Source organism: Phoca vitulina, unplaced genomic scaffold, assembly GCF_004348235.1.
Source record: "Phoca vitulina isolate PV1807 unplaced genomic scaffold, GSC_HSeal_1.0 scaffold25, whole genome shotgun sequence".
In the NCBI taxonomy this organism is placed as follows: Eukaryota; Metazoa; Chordata; class Mammalia; order Carnivora; family Phocidae; genus Phoca; species Phoca vitulina.
This window is the reverse complement of record NW_022589728.1, coordinates 1,997,439-2,010,078: the sequence shown is the minus strand read 5'-3', so window position 1 is coordinate 2,010,078 and position 12,640 is coordinate 1,997,439. Positions and strand designations below refer to the sequence as shown.

The following is a 12,640-nucleotide window of genomic DNA, read 5'->3' as shown; positions in this document are numbered from 1 at the left end:
TCCTCTATATAATGCACTTATATAATATGCATGCATATAAGAAAGCATAAATTACTTCTGGAACTAGAAAAAAAATTTAAAAATCAAAGGACAGAATACTTTGTTTATCTTATATTCTGTGCCCAAAGTTTGACTCATACTGTTTCGTTCTCTATGTCCTTTATCTGGGTCTATACCAAAGATCAAGTAATTTTAAAAACCAAAATAATTTTCATCCAATCAGGGGGATTAAAATGACATGCAGAGGAAAAAAAAATTTTTTTAAGGATTTTACTTATTTATTTATTTAGACCACATGAATGGAGGGGGAAAGGGGGGTGGATGGACAGAGGGGGAGGGAGATACAAAATTTCAAGCAGGATCCCCACTGAGCTGGAGCCCACCATGGGCCATGGAGCAGGATCCCACAACCCTGAGATCCTGACCTGAGTGGAAACCAAGAGTTGGTCACTCAACCAACTGAGCCATCCAGGTGTCCCAAGAAGAAAAATATTTTGAAGCAGAGTTTGAAAAAGATTAGAAATAGGATTTTAACTTTTTTTTTTTTTTGTAAATACATTTGCCGCTGACACCCATGAATTCTTCCTGTCAAAACTCTCCCCTGTGACTGGACACAACATAAAGGCAATAAGTTACTAGAACATATTGACCCTTTTGTGGAAAGTGAAACAAGTGCTTGGCACTGAAATGTAACTTCAGGGGTCCTCCACAAGAATGATAACATCCTTACTTATTTAGGTGCCTGAAAAGCCAAGCCAAGAGGAGGCAAGGGTAGCTCTGAGACACTCGCCTTCCGGAGAATGGATTAAATGCTACCTAAGGATCACTGTCCTCCCCAGTCAAGCATACCCTTCAAAAGTGTCACATTAAAGGTTATGTAAGGTCAAAAGGTCACATTTAAGACCTTTTAAAATGCAGTGATAGCCTTTTGCTCTTCAGAAGCATATTTTCACCCCTATGTGAATTACAGCACTTAAAATTCTAAATCACTTGGAATCTAAAATTTTTAATCTAGGAAATTGAAAAATATAAATCCTAAACCAAACTAAGGTATTTTCTTGAAAATACTATTTAACGTTTAAATAGAACATAGATAGTGTTTAGGTTTTCAGCCTGAGTGGAAGTTGGATTGGGCAGTTGGAGTCCCATTGGTGCTGAGCATGTAGTTTTTATTATGAAAGTTCTTTACCACCTGTGTGAATGACTCAAACACACAGATGTCATATCTCTCCAGAGTCAGTCTGTATAGTAATCAGATTAGTTTCTAAACCTAGACTCTTGAATACCTTTGAATTAACTCAATTTAAAATAACAAGAAATTTAAAAATACTTATAAACCAACAAAAAAAATTAAGCTGAGTATTGGTAGCATGCCCACTTTACAGGCTGACATCCAAAGCCCCTTGGTGCCCACCTCAGCTCTTTCCTATCAGCCCATTTAATCCAGTGAGATACCAAAGCACCAATCCTTATATCACTTACAAAAGGAAAGAGAAAAATGTGACTTGTATTTAATAAGGTACCATGTTTTTTACTCTTTTTTCCATAACAAATAAAAACATGAAAATAAAAAAATAAATAAAACAATTACTGGGTTTTTAGGTTTAGGTTTAGCCCCTGCTCAGCATTGTCAACCCTATGGTTCCCACTAAACACAGAGTGGGAGCTAAACCGCAACTTAATTCAGCTAACTCATCTATGGAGGGCATCAGAAAAACAGAAAAACTCAGTAAACCATATCGAAACTTCCACATTGTTCTTATTGGCCTTTTTATATCTAGTAATCACAAGATTATATATGGTCAAGTAATAGGTAAACATTCAAAATACTATAAAGAAATTAAAAGATGATGTTTCTGGTGTTCTGTTTAATTTATTTCCTATTACAAATAATTTTTTCCTAAATATATGTAAGGAGAACCCAGGAAACTGACTTTTCTACCACAAAAACACTGTGGCCACTTCATTAGCCACATTAAATAATTTGTTTCCCAATGGGCTATTCATGCCCCAACACACAAAGAAAGGGTGGGAGAAGCTGCACTGGAGGATCAATGGGTCTTAGAAATTCAGAAAGTGCCTATTTGGGGATTGTGTAAAGACTTTCAAATAATTCTGACCAAACCTCAACCTCTCTGAGTAAGAATATATGGTATGGCTGTGGCTCTAGGCTTGAGTCCTTGATGAATGAGGAAAAATTAATGAGAGGATTTCTGGCCCACTGGCTCAACTCCAAGGGAAACATAATATTGTTGGATAAGCAATCATGTCTTTGCATTGCTTTCATGGAAATATCCCACCCTTCTTTTTCAACTAGGATAAAAGATGGCAGAAAAGTCACAAAGCAGAGTTTTAGCTTTGTATCTAACATAGCAAAACCTAGCAAAATAAAGTAATTTAAGCAAAAATCCTTTCTTAGCACATGATACTAAAGGCAACTTCTGTACTTGTTAAGATATTACTCAAACCCGTAAGCTTTTGTTGATTCCTCAATAAATAAATAATTTGTTTTGTGTTATACTTTTGCACACTCCAGAAATGCAGAACAATTTATAGTTTCCTAAACCAGCTAAATTCTTACGTATACTGTGCCTACTGCCTCTAGTGCCCATTCTACTTGTATCATATTCTTAGAATCTCATTCAACTGCTGCCTCCCCTAAAAGTCTCCCCAACTTTCCCAGACCTATATGGTTTCTTATCCATACCCCACTGCATGTCATACACAATTTATGTTACAGACATTTGCCTATGTGCCTAGCTCCTCACTAGACTGTGAATTTTAATTTTAAGGGTAGAGTCAGGGATCATACTTTTACCCCACAATGCCTTACATAATCCTGGGAACTAAGAGACAAACAGAACATTTTTATTGAATGAATGACCCAAAGTAGACATGACCTAGCCAGTTGTGGGAATAACTTAACTTCTCATTGCAAACATTTAAAAGGTAGTATAGAACACCTCAAGGCTGAAACAATGCAAAGCACAGATGTATATCTATGCACAATCAAATAGCCCTTCCCTATGCAGCAGTTAAGCAAAGTGTCACTACATTAATGCATTTTTCAAATCCTTATGCTCTGGCCACCATTTCCACATCTCCCCAGAGGAAAGTTAAAGGCATGATTAAAACAACAATAACAATGATTCTAACAAAAACCGTATTTCCAACTTTGTGAAACTTCTTTGTCTCTGTTTCTGTCTTTCTCTCTCTCACCATCTCTTTCTCTTTCTTTTCTCTCTCCCCTATATATTAAGGAAGAGGACATAGATGGGATTTTCCTATGGTGTGGTGTATGCTTTTGATATTTCTTATAGGTTGCCTTCCTGATTTCTTGTGGTCTTGGAAACCACCCTTCAGAGTGACTCACCCACCATTCAATGCTCTGGGTTGTTTAAGACTCTTTCATACTCTTAACAGTTCTACATATAAGGCAGTTGTCTATTATCTGTGTCTAACTGATCAGTCACTAGTCAAAGAAGAAAAATTGTGATTCACCTCAGATGATCTTTGCTTGTGCATAGATTTATGTCTCTGTCTACATTTATGGCATGTGTGTGTGTGAGAGAGAGAGAAAGAGACAGACAGACATACAGACACAGACACACACAGAAGCACCATGATTGTGTACAGTCCTTTAGGCTGGCAGCCTTGATGCAATGTTCAGTCTTTGAAAATCCCTATTTGGAACATTAGAAACATCTGGAGAAACCACATTTCCATGTTGAAATAAAGATAAGTTGTCATTTCTGCTACTCATTTTGAATTTATCCCACAGCCTGATGAGAGAATTTTGCCCAGAGCAAGTTATAGAGTATGTAACTAAAAAAGAAAAAAAAAATTAGCAAAAGGAAAAAGAAAGAAAAAAAAGAGGTCAGGAAACTGATTTTATAGCATTCTACCAGGGGTTTCCTTAACTACCCCTCCAAATATGTTTGCTCCACCCCAGTAAGTGGGCTCCTGGGAGATATTGAGCTGCGGGCAGTAGGATCCAATACAGCCATGGGACACTACCCAGGCCCATTTATCAGCCTCTATTGTTTTTCCACCTACTAAATTTAAATAATATTTTTTTAAAAGATTCTATTCATTTGAGAGAGAGATACACAGAGACAGAGTGTGCACACAAGCTAGGGGGTGGGGGAGGGGCAGAGGGACAAGCAGACTCCCTGCTGAGCAGAGAGAGCAGGACATGGAACTCGATCCCAGGACCCTGAGATTGTGACCTGAACTCAATCGACTAAGCCACCAGGTGCCCCTAAATTTAAATAATAATTTAGACTTGTGCTTAATAATGCATGTATTTGGTCTGGAAATCTAGGAAAATGCAGTATAAATGTAAGGTCCCAGGTTGATGTTCAAGAATCATGTTTTCTATTTCATACTTGAGAGCTTGTCTTCTTGGGCCTGTGATCAAACAAATCACAATTTTTAATATGTCTCTCTTATCCAGAGAAAGTGATGCGGTTTTTGTAGAAGTCCATCTAACTGGAACAAGCCTTTAGAATGCAGCTTTCCTATGTTGCAGGTGGCCATTGTGGTGAATTCAGTGACTTACAGCCTCTGCCCAGGATATCCCGGTGCTCAGCTGAGTATCCAGCTAATGAACTACATGGGGGAATTTATACATAAATCAACAGAACTGCCTTCATCTTTCTTTCCTTCTCTTGAGCTCCCACAGTGATCTCCCACTAAGACGGAGTCCTTTCATTTGCTCATGGTTCTAACGCACTTGTGGGAAAAAATATCAGACATTTTTGGCTTTTGGATTTCATACTCAAGTATGAATATGTGGTTTCATTCCAAAAATACCATAAGAAAGTCTGAGGAGTAGCAAAGCCAGGGGGAAAAAATAGCTGACATTGATATTCAGTCTTGAACATCCACAAATATTTCTAGAATCCTCTTTTTTTTTTTTTTTTCGGTCAAGGAGACCTTTCTTCAAAGAAAACCTTAGTCATTGAAAAGCCAGATATATAAAAGAAATGAATAAGAAAGACTCTTCTTGAAACAGGCCTGAATCCTGCCTCTTCGCTTCTTTGCAAACTTCCTCCAAGGCACTCATGGGGCAAGTTTGAAAATCAGTGCCTGGCTCCGGTTTCCAAATTGTGCTCCAGAAAATATGAATCTTTTCAGATGTTTTCCAAAGAATTCTCTGGTCAGAATTCTGTCACAGGCTGTATACCATATCCTCCTCTTGCAGTTTCAAAGTTTACTTTCATATAGGAAGACTCCAGGGAGTTCTCACACAAAAGGATTTAATACCGCATGGAATCTTTAGGTCATGGACACTGCCATATATTCTTGACTGCCAGCCCGTGGCATTTTCCCTGTACCCTTAAAACACACTCACTGGGGGAAGCCCTTTGGGGGAGAACATCCACCTGACTTATTGGACTACTTTCTGCAGGGAGACAGCTCTGAGTAAGGACTGGGATGGTGGAGAGGCGCAAGTAACTCAGTGGGGCTCAGAGGAGCAGAGTAGAGAATGTAAAGGACACAGGGGCCAGCATTTATGCCAGTTGGAGTAAACGTCATATCCTTTCTCTGTTTCTCTCCATATAGACCAAAAATCCAATGGGGAACCCTCTCCTTGACATTCTTCCATTTCCTCCCGAATTCCTCAGCAACCTCTTTGAAAACCCTAAGGCATGGCAGCAAAGCATATCAACCACATGATGGGTGTCTCTCCCTCGCTGAAAAAAAAAAAAAAAATTCTCAAATGAATTTAAATATTTACCTATTAATCTATTTCTAGTTCTATAATGGCTTCAATTTCCTTACAAATATGTACACTTAAGTGATTTCTGAGAAATGACACAAAAGAACAAGCAGTGAAAAAAAACAAAACAAAAAACTAGAGAGATTTGTCATATGGCTCACACAGATCATGCTAAATCTATGAATATAAATTTTACAAAATGATGCTCATTATCCTGCTTGTCAGAATAGATTAACAACTGTGTTTTTTTCTTCCTATAAGTTTTCATTTCCTTTTTCTTTTCTTTTTCTTTCTTTCTTTCTTTTTTTTTTTTTTTTTTGTAAAGGAATGAATGAAATGCTTTTGGTAAACAGGTAAACCAAAAAATCATTCTGAGCCATGACCTCAGCCATCAGCTGTCCCCATATTTTCTAACATCCTGAAATTTTCCATTCGACTTGGGTGGCTGATTTCGCATTTCTTTCCTGGACCTCTGTACCCTGTGGAGTTTGGGACACCACCAAATGCAAGGAGTGAGCCTGACACCTGCCTGTGGTCTCCTGGCTCCTGCCCTGCGTAACACAAATCTGGGGGGAGGACAAGCCTGAAGGCCACACTGCCCTCCCACACAGACTGAAGGAGGATGCTGGAGGATGAGAAAATTATCTCTGGGAAATATTTAAAGGAAAAGGAATTATGGACCAAAGCTGTGCTTCAAATGCAAATGGAGAAGGCTTAATTAACCTTTACTTTTTCCCGTTAGATTGGTGAATATTTGGATTCACTTGAGAAATGTTTTCTTACCTTCTCAAAACAGATCTGAGCCAGTGATAAACATGTTAAAAACTATTTTTAAAAGCAAATAAAAAGATGTCCTTCGTGGGAGGTTTTACCATCATAGTTTCAAACTTCAGTTTAATGGAGAGTTTTTAGCACCTGTTGGATACTCACCCCATCTGGGAGATACGACTCTGAATCTAAATTTTGTTTTGAGAAAAGTGCTCAGAAATGAATGATTCACATGCAACCACTCCGAGTTATTAATTTGAAAGAAATAAAATTTGTTTTCTGAAGACTCCCACTGCTATCAGTATTTTTTACAGGACTGTTGTTCTCGCATACTAATATAGTTCTTTTCTTTTGGGACACTGTTAGTTATGAAACAGAACTGACTATCCTGCCAGGGACCTATATTAACAGAATAGGGGGCAGGGGAGGTAATCTCTGTTTGTAACCTTTCACCTTGAAAGGTGCCTCTGTTGTTAACTAACTAATGTGGAAACCATACTGATCTGCCTGAGATAGCCAGTGCCTATGACCATTTTTATATTAGGAGAAGCAAAACTCAACTTCAGGATAAATCTAGCATCATTATCACCATATCCCTTCCTCTTACCTACATTCTAATTCTGTGAAAAATTTTCAGGAATTTCCTGACATCTTTGACCAGCATAATTTCCAGCAGGCATTAGAAGTTTGGAGGTTGCCCTCAATTTCATTTGTCACCTTTAATGTGAGCTCTCCATGAAGTGTTGGTAATAAGCAACTGCACAGAGCCATACCCGAGTGTTTTAGCAGACTGTTTTCACATGTCATGTTTCTACACGGAGTCACATGTGACATGGATTAAATCATAACCCCCCAAAGCAATCATACTGTCAAAGCTCAATATAATATAACGACTGAATTTCTGTCTCTGCAAATCCTTAAAAAGGAAGTTGTGCTATACTTCCATTTTTCTATAAAAACAGACCACCATGTCCATCCTGACATTTTCACCCTAAATTTATCATATTCTTCACCTAATGGGAAAAATCCAACTCATGCCTACTTTTATTCCTTATAATGTATATTCTTTCCATATAAATACTCTAAACATCAATATTGAGTAATGATCTTCCTTTGTATACAGATACCAAAAGATAATTGACCTGCCCTTACGGCTTATCTTTTTCACTTAATTTTGAATTATACATCTTAATGAACAAGGAGCTTAAAACCTCTCTATGGACAAAAAAACAAGAAAAAAGTTTTGAGATTATAAAAGGTCAATACATTTGCAAACATTAAATGACTCTTCACACAATACCTCTTTGCAAAAGAATTTCTCTGGTAATAATACCCAAGTCTCCAGAGATTTCCCTGACCTTAATTCTGCAATCTAGTTTGGATCTGTACTATGCATTATGCTGGCCTTGTTTTCTTCTTTACAAAGATGACTCAAAACCATTAGAAAAGCAAGTTTCCTTTCTATTGGCTTTACTTTGGGTGCTGTGTAAATTGAGGAATAGTGGTACCTTTGGCATCTCCAAGATTACTAGGACCTTTGCCACCATATGTCACCTGCAGAGATACGGGAGCTCTTGGCCTGAGCAGGTGCACTGGAGACAATGGGACCCTGGTTATTGCCCTGTTTGGAGCCACCAGGTCGGTGATTACCCCTGGACTCAGAAGGAGGAGGAGGCTCTGCAGAAGAAATTCAACCAGCTCAAGGAAAAGAAAAAGGCACCACTGGCTCCGAAGAAGCGAAGTAGTACAGCAGAGCCAGCCAGGGCAGCGTCCACCGTCACGGCCAGAGCAGCCTGGGGTAGGCCCAGCCACGGTGACAGAGCGGCAAACAGCTGGTGAAGTCAGGGGCCGCCAGTGTCCTCACGGCTGAGACCAAGAACTCGGGCTTCAGATGTTCTCGAACCCTGGTGAGGAAGTTAAAGGACCCTGAGAAGGGGCCAGCCCCCAATTTCCAGCTGTTGCAAAGGAGCATATCTTCCCCAGAGAAAATCTCTGTATGAGAGTTTTGTGTCTTCCAGTGATGGGCTTCAGGAACTGGGGCCAAGATGGGGAAGAGGCAGAGGGCCCAGGGGCTGGTGAGGGTCCCCCTCAGAACTTTGACTGGTGCTCTGAAAAACCTGGTGGTGCCCACTCCTCAGCCTCCCCTCCCCAAAGCCGCAGCTGGGGCCACAGCTGTGAGCAGAATGGGGACAAAGACAGGGACCTTGATCAAGAACCAGAAGGCCCTTTCCACGTGTTGGACTTGTTCCCCCAAAGCAGGGCCCCTCAGAAGGGGAATACTCTTTAGGCGTGTGGAGAGGACAGGATGCCCACCGTCTTCTGTGGGGCCTTCTCTTCCTTTGGAAACATCCTTGACCTCTCCATGGGCCCACCCAGAAACTGTGCCTCAGTCACCTATGAAAAGATGGCATCAGGGTGCCTGGGTGGCTCAGTCGTTAAGCGTCTGCCTTCAGCTCAGGTCATGATCCCAGCGTCCTGGGATCGAGTGCCGCATCAGGCTCCCCGCTCAGTGGGAAGCCTCCTTCCCCCTCTCCCACTCCCCCTCCTTGTGTTCCCTCTCTAGCTGTCTCTCTCTCTGTCAAATAAATAAATAAAATTTATTAAAAAAAAAAAAAAAAAAAGATGGCATCAGCAGATCACGCCATTGCTGAGCTCAATGGGATCCAGGTAGAATCGGTACAGCTGAAAGTCAGCATTGCCTGCAAAGAGCCCAGGCTGGATGCTGCCACTGGCAAGTCTGTCTGGGGCTCCCTTGCTGTCCTGAACAGCCCTAAGGGTTGCCACTGGGACAAGAGGATCCAGATTGTCTCCAGTGATGATGTCTACAAGGAAAACCTTGTGGACGGCTTCTAGGAAACGGAGCTGGACTGCGTGTACCTCATCCGTACCAACACTGGTCTCAGCAAAACACTGAGGTAGAAGCTCAAAAACAACAACAACAAAACCAAAACCAACACACAAAAAAGATACAGGAGCTCTTTCTTTCCCCCCAGTTTTATTGAGAAATATCTGACATGCATCACTGCATATGTATGATGCATACAGCTTGAGGTGAAGGTTTAATTTACACATGTGGTGAAATGATTACCATAATAGGTTCAGCTAACATTCATCTTCTCATGTAGATACAATAAAAAGAAAAGAAAAAAGAAAGAAAAAATTATCCGTGCGATGAAAAAGAAAAAAAGTTCTCTTTAGGATTTACTCTCTTAACAACTTTCCTGTACACCATAGAGCAGTGTTAGCTGCAGTCAGCATGCTGTATATTGCATCCCTAGTACTTATTTACCTTCAGACTGGAAGTTTGTACCTTTGGCCACCTTTCTTCCGATCCCCCCTCTCCCCATCCCCTGACTCTGGTAACCACAAGTCTGATCTCTTTCTATGAGTTTGTTTTTATCTGTTTTTTGTTTTTATTTTTAGATTCCACCTACACATGTGATCATACAGTATTTGTCTTTCTCTGACTTATTCCATTTAGCATAGTGCCATCAAGGTCCACCCATGTTGTCACAAATGATGGGATTTCCACCTTTTTTATGGCTGAATGATAGTCCACATTTTTATGGCTACTCCGCAACTTCTTTACCCATTCATCCATGGATAGGCACTTGTTTCTGTGTCTTGACTGTTGTAAATGCTGCAGTGAACATGGGGGTGCAGATATCTTTGGAGTTATTTTTTTGTTTCCTTTGGCTATATTCCCAAAAGTGAAATTGCTGGATCATATGGCGTTCTATTTTAATTTTTTGAGAGTTCTCCAAACTGTTTTTCATAGTTGTACCAATTTACATTCCCACTGTTAGAATGACCATCATCAAAAAGACAAGAGATAACACATGCTGTCATGAAGTTCTTAACTTCCAAGGCCTGCCGACTGGGGCATGACTGACCAGCATGTGCCACTGTGACCAGCAAGTGGAACCAATGAAATTACCCATCCTGTGACCAGTGGCCGTCATCTCCCACTGTGCAGCCCCAGAGGGCCCTGAAGGAGGCCCCACTTACAATGACTGTGTTGTTTGCCAGGCTCTTCTTTCACTCCCACTAGGGGGGCTACCCATGGACAGAATGAGCCCTGCTACTGATTCCACTGACACCATTTTACATCCAATTACCCCGATGTTCTAACAGAGGACCTTTTTAAAGTCTCCAGAAGCAAACAACCTTGAAAATGATTAGGAATGTGGTGTTCAAACTAGGGTTTTTGTCCCCACAAAAGATGATAGAACCTGGCTTTAGCACCATGTCAGACAGTGATGGGTGAGCTCTCATGCTGGGCCCAAAGCCCGGAAACAGCAAAGGCCTAACTGTATACATGATATGCTAATCTGTTTGCATAAAGTAAGTTGCTTATTCTTCAGCCCTACATTTTGCATTACCAAATATAGCCATATGCTTAATTTAGAAGTGATATAGTAACCTGCCTCAAAGGGAAAAGATCTCTGACCAACTTCCTGCTCCCTCCCTCCAGCCCCAAACAGTGATGGTCACTCCCCGTAGAACCAGTGGAAGTTTTCCTATTTCTGAACTTACAAGCCAAACGCCTGTGCTGTTGTGTGCTTACCACACACTGACTCACAGCATCTTAACTTCAGGGGCTGTAGCTGGGAAGCGGGCCACATCAACAACCCAGCACATTCAGGACATTCAACACAAGTGGGTGCCAATTTATTCAACTACAAATTATAAGTCTAATAATCAAATCTTACCCCACCCCACCTCAGATGTATACACTCCAGATTTGTATGACTGAAAGCAATCTCTACAAAACCTCAGAACTCTTCAAATTGACTTTGCATGAACACTGTACATGGTCTTGTTCCCAGGCACTTTTTATGGTGAACAAATAGTGTTCAGTGCATCACCATCATGGGCTCACTTAAGAACAAAGGCACAGGAGAGCAAATAGCAGTAGTCAGAACCAGGCAGAGTGCTCATTTATCCACCAGAGTAAGTGACTGGATTGTTTCTAGCAGGACGTGTGTATGTGTGGTGTATACGTGAGTGTGAGAGTGGTTGTTTATAAGCCATATATTGATAAGGTAGGTCAGCCTATGCAGTTACAGATTATAAAGTAAGTCATAAGCAAAATGTGTCTTTGGCACCATGTTTTCCATTCATTTTCTCACTTATCTATTCCACAAATACTTATTCAACAAATATAGGTGAGTGGCTACATCACAATAAAGAAGTAATAATGTGCTAATTTTCAAACATGGTTCAAAGCACCTTAATAAAATAACTCGCTTTATTCTCACAAAAATCCCTGGAGGTGCAGCTGTTACTATTTCCATTATACAGAGGGGAAAACTGAGCAATGACTACGTCACTTGCCAGGCCATGGAGCTGAAACAGCCAGCAGTAGCCAAGCTGGAGCCCCACTCCGTGCATGACATCAGGCTGTCTCCGCATGTGGCTGGCTGACCAGCCAGAGCTCGAGAGAAACAGCACAGAAATCGGGCCAGACCTTCTTCCCCACCTGCTGTTGTGAACCCCAAGGAGAGATGGCATATCTTAACCCAGAGTCTGCCCTTTGACTTCCTTTCCTCAGGGTTAGACTGTAACCCAGGCCACATAGTTTTGGAAAAATGTATGGAATATTATAATTTTGTAGGTACATACTAACAATATTTGTTTCTCTTAGATGAAATACCAAAAGTAAAGCTTTTTGTGTCCCATGACAGGTAGAAGAAAGCGGGGCTTTCAGTAGCCATGGCAGCATCTGGCTGGGTGTGAAGCCGTAATCTACCGAGAGGTAATGCATACCCACAGGAAGACCTGGGACATGCCGCTCTAAGCCTTCTGGGGAAAACCAGGCATCTGAGAGAAGGCCAGGTGAGTAGCTGTGCCCTACGGTCCCACATGCAGACCTGCCCTCCTGAGAGTTATGCACCTGTAGTTCTACCTGAACAGAGAACAGTGGAACCCTCACCCTAAGACTTGTCTGAGTCTCCAGACCAGGACCACATAGGAAGAGGGGTAACCATCAGAGGCTGCTAGGAAAGATCCTTCTGTTCTGGTGAAAGCTTCCTAATGACCACTACACAGAAGCCAATCCTGACTTTAATCCTGCCACTAGACACTTCTGCAACTCCTCAGCAGCTCCAGATTGCTTGGGGGAAATGCAGGATACCTTCCCTTGCA

At 41.1% G+C, this 12,640-nt stretch overlaps 1 pseudogene; it reads left to right on the top strand.

Moving 5' to 3' along the window:
• Window positions 1-1,638: 1,638 nt before the first annotated feature.
• LOC116643218 lies at window positions 1,639-9,417 on the top strand (annotated as a pseudogene).
• Window positions 9,418-12,640: the final 3,223 nt, after the last annotated feature.